At 36.4% G+C, this 17,510-nt stretch overlaps 1 pseudogene; it reads left to right on the top strand.

The window, feature by feature from the left end:
- The window catches only part of LOC116423609, a 30,831-nt pseudogene that overhangs the window by 10,811 nt on the left and 2,510 nt on the right, over positions 1 to 17,510 (top strand).

The following is a 17,510-nucleotide window of genomic DNA, read 5'->3' as shown; positions in this document are numbered from 1 at the left end:
TAGCCAATTCAACTTTTTTTGTTATTGTTATTGATGAGTCCTTCTAATTGTGTCCAACTCTTCATGACCCCATTGAGAATTTCTTGGCAACAATTTAAAGTGGTTTGCCATTTCCTTCTTCAACTCATTTTATAGATGAGGAAACTGAGGCAAACAGAGTGAAGTGACTTGCCCAGGGTCACAGAGTTATTTTCTAAGACTATACTTAAAATCAGGATAAGTCTTCCTGACTTCAACTTAGCAGTGTATCCACTGCTCCCACCTACTTGCTCCCATAGTTCAGCTTTATGATAGTCTTTCTCTTTGAATCACTTTACCTTCTCTCTTTTCTAGACCCAACTATGAATTATCTCCTCCACCTTAATTTTCTTTTTATTTAAAAGCCTAGCATAAAAGTAGGCACTATACACATGCTTCTTCCATTCTTCATTTCCTCCCTACTGCCTCTGGAAGAAGTCACATAATTATCTGGCTAGGTCCACTAAAAAACTGTTATCTCATTTGAACTAGGTCCATACCACTGCACCTTAATACTCTTTCCTGATTGACTTCCAATCACATTCCCTACAGAATTTGTTCTAGACCTTCTCCTATCAATCTGTCTATATTACCCTTTTTCTCTTTCTTCTTATCCAAGGATCTTTATTCATATATTTTACATAGAAAATTAAGACCATTTGTTGTGAACTCCCATCTTCTCAATTCTACATCCCACATTTCTTCTCCATCATTTCCCATTCTTTCCAGTTTTAAAAGAGTCAGCTTTCTCCTGGTCCAGACTAGGCTCTCTATTTGTGTCTTAGTCCCAACCCCTCCTGTTTGCACCTTCAGTCTTCAATTTAGGGTCACAGACATGGAGCTGGAAGGGGGCCCAGGGAATCATGTGGTTCCCAGGCCCTTTTGAGTCCCGAGCCAGTACCTTTGTCACTGTATGACCAAGCCACTGTGTGCTCTAGACTCTGCCTAGAGACACATTGACTTCTCTCCCTCCCTCAATAACTTTTACTTTATTCTGCCATCTCTTTTAACTTTTTAAAAAATAACTTCCTGTTCTTTTAAAGCCAAACTCCTAGAAAAAGTTGTTTGTAGTTGTTACTTCTATTTCTTTACATCTTAATCATATGCTCTATTCTGGGCCTTCTTTTCCCTCTATACTCTCATGATGATCTTATCAACTTGTATAGATTCAAATATTGTATCTATGCAGATGTGTTCCAGCCTTCATCTATCATCTGATATCACTAACTGCCTGTGACCATCTTCAACTTCATGTTCCATAGGCACCTGAAAGTCAACTTGTCCAAAATGGACCTCACTATCTTTTCCTGACAATCCATCCCTACTCCTTTAAATCTAGTAATTCAAAATCAGAGCCTGGCATTTTTTTTTGGGGGGGGGGGTGAAAGTGGATGATTTATTGTGAAGTGACACTGATGTTGAAGAAGAGAGAGCATCAACTAAACAATTTTTAAAGTTTAAATATTAGTTATAAATTACTGCGAAATGAGGTGCTTGGTTAGCATCTACTTGTACTGGTGGTGACATTGTTTTAGTCTTCATCATCAGGGGCCTATCCAGTTCTTCATTGAGGAGGATCTGGATATGGGAAATGACCCAACACAGCATCTTGAGTCATGCCAAAAATCTCCAGAGAATCCAAAAACACTTAAGCACTTGTCAGTTGGGGATACTGCTGGTAGCTGGGTTTAATGGGTACACCATGTCCAGCATGCCGGACTCCTCCAAGAGCACAACCAGCAGTCAGCTTGCTTGGACTCTCTAGCTGGCCCCCCTCAGGAATCCTGGAGAGGCCCCAGCCACCTCAATGCTGATGAGACCTCTGGAATCCCCCTGGTTGTAAGGTTGACCTTATACTTTCACTTCCCCTCCCCACCCAACTAGTTACCAAGTATTGTCAATTTTGTTTCAACAATATCATCTCACAGCTCACGATTACTACCCTAGTTTAAGCTCTTAGCACCTCTTGCTTGTTCAGACTATTGCAATAATCCACTTAATTGATCTGCATACTTTCAGCCAATTGCCCTCACTATCTGTAACACAGACACTACAGTAATATTCCTAAAGAACAAGTCTGACCATGCCGTTCCCCTGATCAAGTATCTTCAGTGTTTTCTTTTGGGAAGATTTATTCCATTTTTTCATTTAAATTTTTTAAAATAATTTTTGTTTTGATATCAACTATGCTTCCCCATATAGATGCTATTAAAGGGTAATTAATCTGTGCTGAAGCTTTTGCATACTGACCTTTACCTGCTAATTGGTCAAAGGTGATTTGTATATTAACTCCAGTTTGCCCATTTCATTGGGCTTGTATTCTACATAGTTTACTATACTCCGAAAGCCACAACAAGTTTTGTCCAGGTTCTAAACATGTCCTTGCTATAGATTTCTAATCACTGGGGGTTAAAATTTCAAAAGCCAAATTCTCTAATACCATCTTAACATAAGACGATGGAGCCCCATAAAGAGTGCAACCCTTTTTTAAATCTTTGATAATTTCCAGATCAAAAGGAGTATATCTTCTGGCTTGATCTGAGGTTTCAAATTCTTCAATCACAGGGTATACATTTATTAAATCAGACATATCCTGTCCTTCTCTCTTAGCCTTGACCAATGCCTTTTGTAATCTTGCCATAGGCTGCTTCATAGGTGGTGCTGATGGTGTCACTGCTCCTCCCCCTCCTCCTTTTCCCTCCATCCATGAAAGGTTAATTGAGGGGGATAGGTCAGGGGATGGGGAATGCCCTAATGGTTCCTGCTGTGAAGTGCCTTAAAATAATTCAGCACAGTTTCATTTGTTAACTGGAAGTCTGAGCAATATGAAATATCTAGAGGTCTACTGACATTTACATATTACAAGAATCTCACATGGCAGTATTTTTAATCTGGTTGAGTGTGATGGGGTTATCAGGCCACTTGAGGAAAGTTTCTGTGCAATATGGTGGAGCATGTTTTTATGTATTGCAGCTCCTTTGGGATTGTAGGTAAGCTACAGGATAGTTGTTGTACATTAAGTGCCTTATAGATATCTTTGGTGATTCAACTAGTAAAGTGTATGCCTCTATTACCATAGTAAGTGGTAATCTAAATCTGGTAATGAGTTCTTTAAGGAGTTTCTTGGCAACACTAGTATGTGTCAGTAATAATAAGAACATATGTATGAAACAACCTTAAGTAACTGAAATCATTCTGCAAGTTTACGAAGGGTCTTGATGACAGGGACAGGCAGAAGGTTTGGTTTTTTTCCCTCTGCAAAATTTGTGGGCCACATAAATCATGCAAAAGTTTTGTGGCAAAGATGGAAAGTTTGGAGTGAATCTACTTTTCTCTACTATTGAAGTCATCATTCCCTCTCCCCTTACCCTTAATTTAGATGATCCTCAGAGTAGGTTTTAAGAGTAGAGAATATAGAAGTAGTTAGTCAAAAGATATTGTTTTTGTTTATTTTGTCATTAGATTTATCTAGTTCTTATGTAGGGAGGTTTAAAAAGGTCATACTGTAATTATGGAGAAGCTGAAGAGATATGGATTTGATAAAACAATCTGATGGCTTGATGGCCAGATTCAAAACCAGGATGGCAAAAAGTCTCCACTGGATTTGCCAGGGGATTCTTGCCCTTTTAAACATTTTTATTAATGAGTTGTATACAGGGATAGTTGATATTATCATCAAATTTGTAGATGACACAAAGCTGGGGATAGCTAATATAATGGATGACACAGTCTGGATATGAGGGTATTTTGATGGGCTAAAGCATTGGGTTAAATCAAATGGTGAAATTCAGTAAAAATAAATTCAGTGTCTTTTACCTGTGTAAAAAATGACTTCACTAGTACAAGGTAATGGAGGAATGATTAGTAATTGTTCTCAAAAAAAAAAAAAAAAAATTGGGGGCTTTTAGTGGACTGCAAACTGGATATGTGATATGAAAGTCAAAATATCTTATGCAATTATGGGCTTCAGTAACACAGGTATATCTTTTAGGAATTAGGGAGGTAGTCTTCTGACTGTGTATTCAGTTCTAGTCAATGTTGGGTTTTTTTTTTCATTTTTTTCTGTTTTCTTTTTTTCTTTATGATAATATTTTATTTTTCCAAATACATGCAAAGATAATTTTCATCATTCACCTTTGTAAAACTTGTGTTGTACGTTTTTCTCTTCCTTTGCCCCCTTCCCTGCTACCCTAAATGGCAAGCAATCTGATAATAGGCTAAACACCTGCAGTTCTTCTAAATATATTTCTGTATTTGTCATACTGCACAAGAAAATTAGATCAAAAGTGAAAAAAAAACACAAAGAAAAAACAAACAAACAACAAAAAGATAAAAATACTATGCATAGCTCTCTCCAGATGTGGACCGCTATTTTCATCACAAGTTCATTGAAATTTCTTTGAATTACCTCATTATTGAAAAGATAGGTAATAAATTTAAGAATGACATCAATAAATTGGAAGGTGTTCAGAGGAAGGCAGCCAGGATGGCAAAGAGCTTTGAGCTGTTGTCATGAGAATTGGTTGAAGGAATTGGCATTTTTACCTTGGAAAAGAGAAAACTGGAAGAGGGGTCCACAATTTAAGTTGTCTTTTAATATTTGAAGAGCTATTATGTGGAGGAGAAATTAAATTTGTTCTGTTTGGCCTGAGAAAGTAGAATGAGGTACAAAATGTATGGAAGTTACAAAAAGGCTAATTTAGGTTAGATGTCAAGAAAAATTTGTTGAAAGAGGAATGGGTTATCTCAGGAGATGATAAGTTGCCTCTCCTTGGAAGAGACACTCAAGTGAAGGTTAAATAACCATTTGTTGGGTAGGTTGTAGTGGAGATTCAAGAATAGGTTGAACTACATGGCCTCTTAGGTCCCTTCCATTTCTCAAATTCTGTAAAATCCAGTCTATTAATGCTTTACTGTTCCAGTCCTTTTACTTTTCATTCAACAACTCACAATACAAAGCATATCTTTCCTACCTTTATGGGGTTATGAAACTCTGCCATAATACAATCTCCCCCTTGGGACATGCTTCCCTGCTCTTCCAAAGTCTCTTTCCACTGCCTAGGAGTTCCCAGATTCCTTCAGATTTCAATATAGGTTGTCATCTTGTATTTGAAATGTTTCTCAGTCTCATTCATTTTTAGTGTTTTCCCCCCACAGAATTACTTTGTATTTATTTTCAATATATTTTGTATTCACTTATATGTATACATATCACTTCACTTTAGTAGAATGTAAACTCCTTGAGAATAAGAACTTTGTGCCTTTGTGCTAGGCATATAGTGTTTAACACATAGTAGACATTTAATAAATGATTAATTAGCTGTTCTTTCTGTACACTTCCAACTTTGATTCTCATGTGGGTATGAAAAGAGGAAATGTTGGAAAGATTATTTTGGAAATTCCACAAGAACAGGAGAATATAAGTCTTATCCTATACTTGTGTTTCTTAAATTGAACTCAGCCTCTCTTTGCTTCTTCCTGAAACTTCTCTCATTACCCAAGGTCCCTCTCTACTCTCCACACTCCCCACTCCTAAGCACAATGTTAGGGAAATATATATACTTAATGAGTATAAACCAAGGTCCTTTAGTTCACATTTCTCCTCCTCCCATATCAACTGAAAGTATTTCCCAGATATTCCTGCCCCTTTCCTTGCTAATCAAAGAATATCAATTTGTGTGTTGTGGATTTAATGTGCTAAAGCAGGAGTTCTCAACCTGAGACTCATAGACTTAAAAAAATTTTTTGAGAATTCTGTCTCAGTATAATTGGTTTCCTTTGTAGCTTGTGTATTTTATTTTTTGTATTTAAAAACATTCTGAGAATGGATCCATAGGCTTCACCAAACTGCCACAAAGGTACACAAAGCAAAAATGTTAAGAACCCCTAATCTTAGAGTGATTCTTCAATGTATGGACCCACCATATATTCCAATACAAATTTAATTTGGAACAGACAAATTAAAAATAGCTTGCATTTTAAAGCCTTCTGTGGGTTTTTCCACTTCTCAATTCACATCAATTAAATATTAAATGAGCCATTTTTTGTGCAAGGCAAAAATATTAAGGGCTATGTTTCTTTCAGGCCGAGAAAAAGAGCTAAAAGCTTTTCAGATGGCATTGCAGATAATGTGTGCAACAGAAGAAAGGACAAGCTCTATATGAAAGTGCAAAGAGTTGTGGGAAAAGCCAACTGTTGGCAGAAATAGATTACCTGGCTCAGAAGGAGGGGCATAGGGGAAGACTATCTTCATCTTCATCATCATCATTATCATTATCTTCTTCTCTCTCTCTGTCTCTGTTTCTCTGTCTCTGTCTCTGTCTCTGTCTCTCTCTCTCTCTCTCTCTCTCTCTCTCTGTGTGTGTGTCTCTGTCTCTCTCTCTCTCTCTCTCTCTCTCCCCCCCTCTTTCTTTTCCCTTCTTTCTCCTTTCCCCTTCTTTCCTTCCTTATTCTAAGTCTCTCTCTCATAAATACCCCAAGCTCAGATCCTGGGAAGTTTACTGAATGACTTTTTTTCTGTAATTCGGAACACAATGGTAAATTTACTATATCACTCACAGGGTTCTGGCAATGGAATTTCAATTATGCAAAGAAAACAGATGCTGGACATTGCTTCTATGTCATCCAGACACTTATGTGCCGACCCCACAACCAACAATGGCTCCTCCATAGCCACCTTTATGGGGTAGTAGAAGAATCACTTCACTGCATTTTCAATGACCTGTTCTTTGTGAAGGTGATAGAGACAGTAGCGTTTCTTGATTAAATTGGTGGTTTGGCTGATTTCTTAATAACAGCAGGATTTGGGATAGTTATCCTACAGCATTTTTTCAACTTTGTTTCCTAATCTACTGTTCTCGGTTTTTAAAGCATGGTCTTGCTATTTATAAGTAAAACTCTCCAAAAGTTGGAGGTTGACTTTCCATAAGTTTTTCATTTTGGATTAGTTCTCTAGATTGCTCCATTTAATTTGTCTTTGTTTTGAATGATAATAGAAAATTAATATTTAAATTGAATTCCATAAAAGGTTCAGCAAATCAGAGCAGTTCTTATTTTTATTTATCCATACACTTGTGTGTCCATTATTGCAGAAAACTGAAAGTTGTTAAGAATTTATATGCCAAGCTTTCTATTTGTGAAAAATCTCCTTTTTTTGCATTCTCATTGGATGTGATTTATATGTGGGACTCTGCCTTGGAACAAGCTTAAATTTTTGGTAGATCAAGAAATGTTTTCAAAATATTTGCACTGTCTTAATGTCCAGTTTTTTTTTTTCAGACATCTTAAACATTTAAAAATTTTCAGCTATATTTAGAACTCAAGAGAAAATAACTTAGTTCATATTCATTTAGGATATTTTCTGTTCCAAAAATTTTTGTAGCAAGTAAATATGGGAGCCATATGTAAAAACAGCCAAGAGAAATAGAAAACTGACTTTAGAGTCAGGAAGACTTGGTTTCAAGTCCTATTCTTGTCATATACTGGCTATATAACCCTGGGCTTAACTAGTTTCTCAGTGCCCAGTTTCCTTAAACAATTTTCTTGACAATAATTTACAGAATAATTGTTGATGTGCTCACTCAGGAGTTCCATTTATTGTTTAAGTCACGGTTTTTGTAAAAAGAAAACTTTCAATATTAGCTGGACGTAGAATATATTTCTAAGAGTCCTTCTCTATGCTGAACTCGCCTTACACCTCACTGGTGATGGATAAATGAATCTTGTTGATTTTCCTAACTTAAAAATGAGTGGTTTTCAAATAAATTAATAATATGAAATTCCCAGTGGTCTTAGAAATTTGGAGCTTTTGTGCCTAATTTAGAAATCTTCATTCTTTCTTTGCTGTTGTTTTAAGGCAGTGAAGAAGGTCACTAATTTTTCTCATTGATAAGGTCCAGTCCATAGACACAGCCTCTTGGGAGTTTTTGATGACATTGCTTTCCAGTGTTCCTGTTGTCATGGAAATGGCTCTATCCTCCACACCTATCCTATATAATTTGGCACACAATTTCATACAAAGCCCCAGAGCTGCCTACATGACTCTTCCAGTACTCAAACCTCCCTCACTACTGGAAATGGTGTCAGAATCTGGGAGTGGTGAGCATCCCGTGAGAGCTGCAGCTGTGAGCCAAGTCCATAATATAAGGGAGCAGGTCCAGGTCTCCCTTACATAGGCAATGGGAAGAGTACTGTTAATGGGAGTGGGTTTAATGACAAATTAATACCTGGACCACAAAGATACCACTAGGGGCTGTTTACAGAAAAGCTTAAATATATATAATCAGCTTTGTAGAGATGTTGTTTCACTTTGTAAGTTGTCTGTAGCTAGGCCATCTTCCTCGCTTCTTAGGGACTACTAAGGAACAACTTCATTAATGAAATAAGGCAGACAAAACTGGGAAAATCATTCTGCTCATAATAATGCTTAATGTTTATATAGTCCTTTAAGCCTTGAGAAAATCATATACATGAAAAAGCAAAAAACTATTTCTTAGAAATGATCTATGATTTTATATCTTCTTTGCAATTGCTTTTCTTGCTGATCATATAGATGTGACTTAAAAAAAGGAAGATTAGCATTCAATTGGCGACTAGCCTTAAGTCTCCTTCACATGGTCTTCTTTATTTAGCTGCCCTACATTTCTCCTGCCCCACAGGAGTTTTGGGGTTCCCATCTACTGTGAAGCTCTGTGACAGAACCTCCTTTCCTGGGAGGTGTTTCTCTGTCATATCCCACAGAAGGAGGAGGAGGAGAGCAGCAAATGGGAAATGCCTACCAGTAAGGCTAATTACCTCCTATAGGTGCCTAGCATGCCCAATCTGCTGGGGTCTCTTTCCCAGAAATGAACCATTCCATCGCTCCTGTCTTATAGGGAAGATGTTTTTTGTGGATAATTATAATTCCTTTCATAAAATAATAGGATGTTTTTCCAAGCTTCTTAATGGTGCCTCAATCAAGATATTTTTAAAGTACTGATGGCAACACTTAATACCAGTGACTTAGTTTGGCCAGACAAGTGTGATATGTATAAACAAATCAACAAAAATATTGGCAGCACATAATTAAAGTGAGGAACTTATAGATAAAAGGTGGCAGAAATTTTGCAAGGTCTGCGTTAGGGTTGAATAAATACAGGAATACTTAACTGGAACTATAATGTATAGAAATGGAGGGATATAATAAAGTGAAAATATGTATATGATGTTCCCTCCTATATATGTTGTGTCCTACTTTCTAGAGCCCCAAGTTGGGGTGATTAAAATATATCTTCCTAGTGGAGAAGTGATGAGGTAGGACTTCCGAGGATGGTGGAAAAATGGAGTCTTTATTTCAAGGGCTTTCTCTTTTATATAATGTAACAAAAACAATACCGTGCACATGGGACCACATAAACAACTTGCTATTGTACGTAGTTTGCCACCTGGTATCATTCTGCTTCAATCTCCACACAGGTTGTCACCACCCTCTGACTTCTCAGGAAGGCTGAGAGCCCTTAGGGGAGATGGAGAGCTAAACCAGACATTGTTAGCAGGTTCCCTTTGGGCTAAAGGGTCTTATACCTGACCCAGAGTTTTCCCACTGACTGTGACCCTCTACATATATATGTGTGTGTATATACATGTATATGTATACACACATGCATATATCAAACAGCCTGTAAATATACAGTAAGGCATACATATATGTGTTATAGATCATGTATGTATGCGCGCACGCACACACAACATGTATGTAAGTGTGAATGAATGACAACCAAAGGCTTGGAGACAAAGAAAAAGGTTCCTCTTCTAAGAGTAGGAATCATAAAAATCATTGTGTTTGGCAAAGATAATGATTTGTTATTATTGGCAAATAAGAACAGATGGGGAAATTGAAGCTAGTTAATTTTAACTTAGATTCACTCTAAATCCTTTTTTTTAATCTCTTAAACAACATCTGCATCTTTTGATTTGAAACCCAAATTATTGAGCAATGATATTTTCCATAGGCCATCTTCTCTCCCTCTGTAGCTAGTGCCACCAAATCAACAATATATAAGGTTTTCCCCACCAGCTTTGAAGAGGAGCTTTACATCTGTACTGTCAGGGAGGATGTACATCTGGATACATTCTTTCTTCCACCTTTGTTAAAAGATGAATCCCCTGTAGGCTCCAGGTATATTGATTTCAGCTACCTGTTCACTAAGTTTGCTGTGTGACCAAAGGCAGGTCATGAAATCTCTTATCTTCACTTTTTTACCTTCATTGAACTGAGAGAGGAATCTCACTTCTAAAAGAAATAACAAATGAAATTGGCTAAATGTATTCTCATATTGCTTTTTATTTCTAGAGATATAGCAGTAATCCATCTAGATGGGTTAAACTCTGAACAACAAACTTTGGTCAAATGTGCAGCAATCACTGGACATACATTTCCCACAGACCTTCTACAATGTCTTCTGCCTGGATGGACCAAGAAGAAAATGCAGCAGGTTAAGGTCTCTTCTGGAATTACAGGTGCTTTGCTGGGTCAACAAAAGCCAAGAGACAATATGTGGGTCAACTCTGACTCCCTTTTCTTCAATCCTGCTGATATTTCATGCAGAAAAACAGAAGGGGAAGTCAGATGAGCAAAAGTTACTGCTTAATTTCCTGTCTTGGATCCCTCCTTTGATGAAATGGGAGGGCAAAAGTTTGTATTTGGTACTGCATAGAAATATTAAAGAAGACCCAGTCTATAAAGGTTTTCAAAAAAGAAGACAGAAAATATAATAAGACATGAATATAGGCAAAACTTTCTTGCCTATCTCACATGCTATCCTTCATAGTAGCTAATGTTTAGCTAATGTCATATTTTTGAAACTGATTGAGCATATTAAGTAGAGTGTGCTGTAAACCAAATAAATGTCTAATCATATTTAAGTTGTTCCTGGAATGCATTTACTACCCCTTTTTGTCTGGTGAAGACAGTTTTTAAAAATCAACTCATATGCACCCTTCAGGAATGGTTCAGTGATCCCTGTCAACAACAGCCTTCCTTTAATGTCTTGTAACACTTTTTTGGCTCCTTCATGAAATGTTTTAAGGGTTATTTATATTATATTATCTATTGTATATGTCATTTCCTCTTCCTAGAATATAAAACATTGGGAGACAAGTTTTAAAATGATAAGCATGTTTTGGAAAACCAAATCATTTCACCTCAGCCCTTTGTTTTACAAAACATGTTCTTTATACTTGTGAGCAAATAGTGATGTGAAGAAACTGGTTTGTGGAGGTAAGGGACTTACCCAGGGTCATACAACTCATACGCTTTCCACCAGGTTTCTTGTCTTCAGGCCTAGTGTATTTTGTATTATATAACTCTACTTCTTAAGGGACTTTTTGGAATTTATCACCTGTATTCTTTTTGTCTACTTTTTCCTATTCCTTCCTTTTTGCTAGAAAAGGACATCATTTTGAGATGAATGCAAAATTCTATAACCTCACTGACTCTCCAGAGTAGTGATAATGTACAAAATATAGCTAGGTTTGGATAGGGGATAGGTTCTATCTAGTGGCAGAAGACAAAGTATCTGTGTTCATGGATTTTACATTCTAGTAAAAGAAAGAAACACTAGCACAGATAATAACATAAAACATGAAGTTTTTAGATGGAGATGTGTAAAGTAAAGTGCTGTGAGATATTAGAGGAGAGAAGGTTGTTGTTGACTGAGATCATTAAAAGTTTCAAGAAAGATACATTTGAGTCACTCTTTAAAAAAAACTGAGTAGAAATTCAAACCCAGTGATTTGGAATCAGAAAATGGGGGTTTAAACCTGTTGTTTACTATCTATATGTTCTTATGCATTTATACTCAAATTCCTCATCTATAAAATGAAATAGCCAGACCCAGTGACTTAAAAGATTCTTTCTCCTTCCAATTCTAAATTTTAAGATCTTACATAAGCTTCCATATATTTGGTAGGCAGCTTTCTATAATATAGAGAACAGATGCTTTAAAGAATATCACTTTGGTCCTTTGTTGCAGATAGAAGTCCATTTATTGCTCTTAGAATGCAAGAGGAGCTGTCCTCTTCTCCACTGGCAGTACTACAATTTGGAGTATCTCTACTTAGAGAAGTAGTATGGGAACTGTGGCCCAAGGAGAAACAAGCAACCTTGCACCTTGAATATGCAAGATTCCTCCAAGATTGGGCCTGTAGATGTGGGAGCTGCAATGGAGGGGATTTTGTTCCCTTCCACCATTTTGCCATTTGTCCTGTCCAGAGAGTCTTTGCAACATCCTGGTTTTGCAGGAATCAAAATAGCAACTCTAGAGAAGTTCTAGAGAAGGGAACAAGTTTCAGAAGCCCTCTGCCCAAGGTAATCGTGGAGTGACAGAGAAGACATCTCCTTGACACTTTATGCCAACATATTTATGCTCTTCTTTAACCAAATAATGAAGGAAGAGAAATGGCATGAAAAGGAAATACAAGTGAGAGAAACCAATTTTTTTCCCTTAGAGATAAATATTAAAGAGGCAGAATTATGGAATCAATTGTGGTATGAATAGAGTTAAAAGAGAGGAAGCCAATGACTATGCTTGGAAACACTGCTTTCTGGCTTAATATTGCAAAAGGGTCTTAGGATCATTTTTTTTCCTTGGCAGAATCTGGTGTCCTGATTTCTGTTATGAATACTGACTACTAAGCCACCTTTCCCATTTCTATTTTAGATTAGAGAGTTGTACACTCACATGCTATAGAAATATTGAAGACTTTCCCATTAAAAACATTTTCCCAGAAATTTCCCAGACCTCAAGCCAAGGTATTTTACTTATGCTCTCCATGTTAGAGAAATAAAATAACTATCTAAGTAGAAACTAGTTCATTATATTACATATTAGATTATGGTTTGTTATTGTTTGTCTTTTATTCTCAAAGAGGAGGTGATGTCATGACATGCCAAGTGAGTTGGATTCAAGTGAGGGAGGGCTGGACAAGGTCACCTGCCTCACTTTCCCCTCCAGAACCATCTGGGTCCAGTGGCAAGAAATTAGAATGTATGATATAAAGAAAGGAAATTAGTCTTGTCTTTCAGGAGCTTTAAGAGGTTTCATATAAATAACAAAAACACAAATGACAGAGATATCATTTTCAAATACTAGCTACTCCACTGAAAACCTCAAATAGAAGATTACTTTTCCCTAAGTGCATTTCATGTTCTATAGATCATTAACAACTTGACAGAGAAATATAGAAAAATAGGGAAAAAAACATTGCTTACTAAATTGACTTAGAAGCCATTTACTATTGAAGAACAATCCAAAATTAAGTTAGAGTAGCTCTAAAACTGTCTGAAAATGAGATTCAATTTGTAAAAATTAATATTGAAGTACAAGAAAATATTTAAAGAAAAGGCTACCTAAGAAAGAAATGCTATAGGTAGTGAAAAGGATAAATAAAGGAGAATGAAAATTCTTATTATTTGAAGAACTCCCCTAACGCCCATGGAGCTCATGTAGGTTTGCTCATAGAATCACAGATTCTCTGTATTATCTGGGTCTTCTTGAGGTCATTTAATCACTGCCCTTCCCTAGGAAGTAGCTCTTCAAGCCTAGACAGATAGAATGCCATCCCTTTGGAGGTCTTTAGGGAGGGGATTCAGTGGCCTCCCTTAACTATGCCACTCAATGATAAGAACATTCTTCACAATCAGAAGGTTTATTTTCTTATTTACCTTTAATCTCTACTAATCTACTTCAAATAAATGGAACTATTCTCCCACCCTCCCTGTGGAGGCTGAGTGGATTGGAATATTTTTCCTAATCATATTACTTTCATGTAATCAGATAATATCTCTTCTGTTATCATTTTCAGATTTCCCTGTTTTGATTTGTGAAGAGGCAATAGCACAATATTATCAGTCTCAAGGAATGAGACTCAGTCAAGGCCAAAGAGACAAAATGGTCATAATAGCATGAATTCCTTTGCCTTGAATACTGAGATTCAAATGGCTATTCAGGTCTGGTTACAGATATGATCTGAATAGCACACTATAAGGCAGCATAATCTAATAATCTGGATAATCTAAAGCCAATACACAACTAAAGATTTTCATATGCATACACATATAAGTATACATACACCTATGTTCAGATCTGATTAAAGCACAACTTTTTTTGTTTCTTTGTATATTTACCTTCCTAATTTTGTATTGTTTATTGGTAGTATTAGCATTTATTTGACTTTAGTTTATAATGGAAAGATGGAATGTCTGGGGAAACTCAAATACTGCTGTAGTTAATTGAGAATGAACCATATTCTATTTTTCTCTCTGCAGAGAATTTTCAGTTCGATAAAAGTTTCAGAAATCAAGATTGTCTCAGGTAAACCAGAGTGATGGAGCTTAATGAAATTAGTGAGAAAAATTTTGAAAGTAGTGGCAGGGGAACTTTGATATTTTGTCCTAAGGGAAGGGGGTCATCAGGCCAGATAATACATAGAACTGGATAATCTAAATATTAATTTACAAATAGCTAAATACAAATTGAGAAATAGTTCAGTATAGTGAAAAGAGCACTAAACTTGGAGGCAAGAGACCTGCGTTTGAATCCTAACTCTGATACTAGCCTAAGAAGCTACTTTTTGCAGCCTTCAAGCAGAGGTGAATAGAGGAGAGGTCTCTTGAGAAATTCTCATCATTTTTATGAAGCTTACTTCTCCTAGGAACTATCTCTAGCTGTATCAACTTCTGAAACGTGTTTATTTTAATTCTCATATTTTTCACAGCTAGTCAGTCCAGTTCTAGGGTACCTTTTTCCACCTGTCCGTTTGGAAATTACAAATATATTTTTAGATTACCCTTATAAAAATCTAATGAGGATAAATAATTCTTACTTCTATAGTATATTTGAAAACTAAAGGGAAAATGTTTTTGAATTTCTGCTGTTGTTATCTATGGTCTTGTTCCCTTCAAATAGTTTGAAGAATGAAGAGATGTTTAGAGCATGATTATATCCATTTTCAGACATTTACTATGTTGTATTTATTCCATAATATAATTCTATAATATAATATGTATATAATATAATTCTATAGTCAAGTTAACTTCACAGCTTTCTTAGGAGAACCAGATGACTTTATGGAGCAGCTCCCTTTGAGACAACCTAAAATAACCCACTTTTCAGTTGTTTCCTCCACCAATATTGACCCCTCATTCAGTCCTTTCCTACCCTCACCATCGTATATCCCTTTGTCATTATCTCTGGAAGTGACAACCACCAGAAAGATGAGTACAGAATTTGATGATTACAAACTCTTCCAGGTACCCTGGAGACATATAAATTATTTTTCATTCAGCCATTACCTAATGACTACTTGTCTTCACCCTGGATAGTTATCCTAGTCTAGACTTCAATCAATACCCTATTGCTAGGATGCATAGGACAGGAAAATGGAGAACACTTTCTTGGGTTTCTCCTTCTCACTTGGAGACTAGTAATGAATGTGGTGCTTGTGCCAGATCTCACCTCCAGCTTTCCATCGATCCTAATAATATCCTCAGTTTAAAAAAAGGATTCATGGTGATTCATTGAACCCAGCCTTTGTGTGCTATATTCTTTCAATGTCCTTATTATGTCTTCTGTTTTCCAGGTATGTTTCAACATGGGACAGATCACTTTGGCCAAGAAGCTGGCTAGGTAAGCTCTCCAACTGCTGAAAAGAAACTTTCCTTGAACTTGTCTTAGAGTGATTTTCCAATCCTTCCTTGAAAAGCATCAGCATTCCTGCTTCCAGAAGCAGACTCGTCTAGAACACAGCACCAGGTGAGATACTGGGGCCCAATATCCCTAATTCCCTATGGAGTTCTCTAACTAATCCAGTTCAGACTAGTTTGGACATTTCTAGCACTGGAAAAGTGCCAGCATTGAATATGATCATTAAACTCCTTCTTCCAACTAGTTTACTGTTATAAAAGAATTAAAAATTCATTTTTCCTCAATAGGTACAATGTTATACCATTTTCAGATGTGGTCACTGAGTTTTGGGGGTAAAAGAAACTATTAAATTGTAATTCCATAATTAATGAACACCTAGATCCAAGTATGAATGAAAAATGTGTTTAGCCAAAATAATAGCAATTCAGATTGTGTACTCTGCTTTTTAAAATAATTGGAGGGTTGGGAGCAATGGGAAACCTGGACCTCTTCCAGGTTGTTGGTTCTGGAGATTATCCCTTGTTGAGTGGACTTACATTTTTTTCTGGTGGAGGGTGTGCCAACCATCCCTACTCCCCAACAGTGAGAAAAAGTTGGCGGTCCTGAAGCAGCAAGTGAATTGCCTCTCCTTGCTTTGGCAGCTCTTCAGCTTAGAAACCACAGCCAGCAGCCACAAATTTTCCTGGCTTGCTGCCTTTATGCAGATAAACTCAGCCAAAGAATTTGTGAACCAAAATCAGGTAGGTTTCTCTTTTACCCCTCACCTAGGCTATTAATAATAATAATAGAAACTAATAGAAACTATTCAGGGAAGGGAATATTTGCATATCTCCCTGATATCCTCAGTTTAGCACAGCTAATATGAATTGTATTTCTGCTTAGTGATACACTAAATTTGACCCTTTTTTCTTTAAATTCATATGATTATGTGGCACTGAGGAATAGTCAAGGGTAGTCCCTTCTAGAATTAGTTGGATAGACCCAGAGATTTCAAGAAGCCAGGCAATGCTTTAGAGAAATAATCTGTTTATAGATACTTATACTGGGCTCTGTGTGGGTATGATGGAGGGAATGAAAGTACAAAGTAATTTCTTCATCTCTTTAGAGCTATAGGATATAACAGAAGAAAAACAATTAGAAAATAATATAATAGCAACAATCAAGCTCAGACTATAATGGAGATGTGCTCTGTTTAATTCATTCAGTTTTTGGTTACAATGCAATTTGTTGGGTGCTGAAGATCATGAAGGCAAAAAACAGTAACTCAAGTGGTTTTAAACAGCAGTTTTATTAGAGAAGGTAAGATTTGACAAATTTTGAAGCAAAACTTCCAGGATCAATGAAGAGGAGAAAGAAGAGTAATTGAGGGAAATGGTCTGTTTAAAATCATAGAGGTGAGAAAGAGTAAGGCATGAATGGGGCAAAAGGCAAAATTTCTTGGTGGGAGTGATAACTTGAGAAATAATAAACAAATGCAGTTGGTGTGATGAAGAGCAGGGTGATAGAGAAGCCTTGAATTCAAGACTGAGGAACTGGAAATTATTCAAAATACAAGCAAGTAAAAGGGAATTAGCTATACTGTTTCCTCACAACAATGTTGTGAGGAATTTACAATTTTACAAATTTACAAAGAAATTCAAGTCATTTACTCATAGTCACCAGTAAAGATGAGGTAGAATTCAAACTCAGATTTTCTAAGTCCAAATTCAATGTTCTTTTCATTCTAAGAATTCACATTTACATTGTGTTGTTTTACTCACAATACTCATGTAAGATAAGCAAAAGAAGTTACATATGAGGAAACTGGGA

The sequence above is a fragment of the Sarcophilus harrisii genome, chromosome 4 (genome assembly GCF_902635505.1).
Source record: "Sarcophilus harrisii chromosome 4, mSarHar1.11, whole genome shotgun sequence".
NCBI classification, from domain to species: domain Eukaryota; kingdom Metazoa; phylum Chordata; class Mammalia; order Dasyuromorphia; family Dasyuridae; genus Sarcophilus; species Sarcophilus harrisii.
Note: the sequence above shows the minus strand (reverse complement) of the source record. Positions and strands in the feature narration are given on the sequence as shown.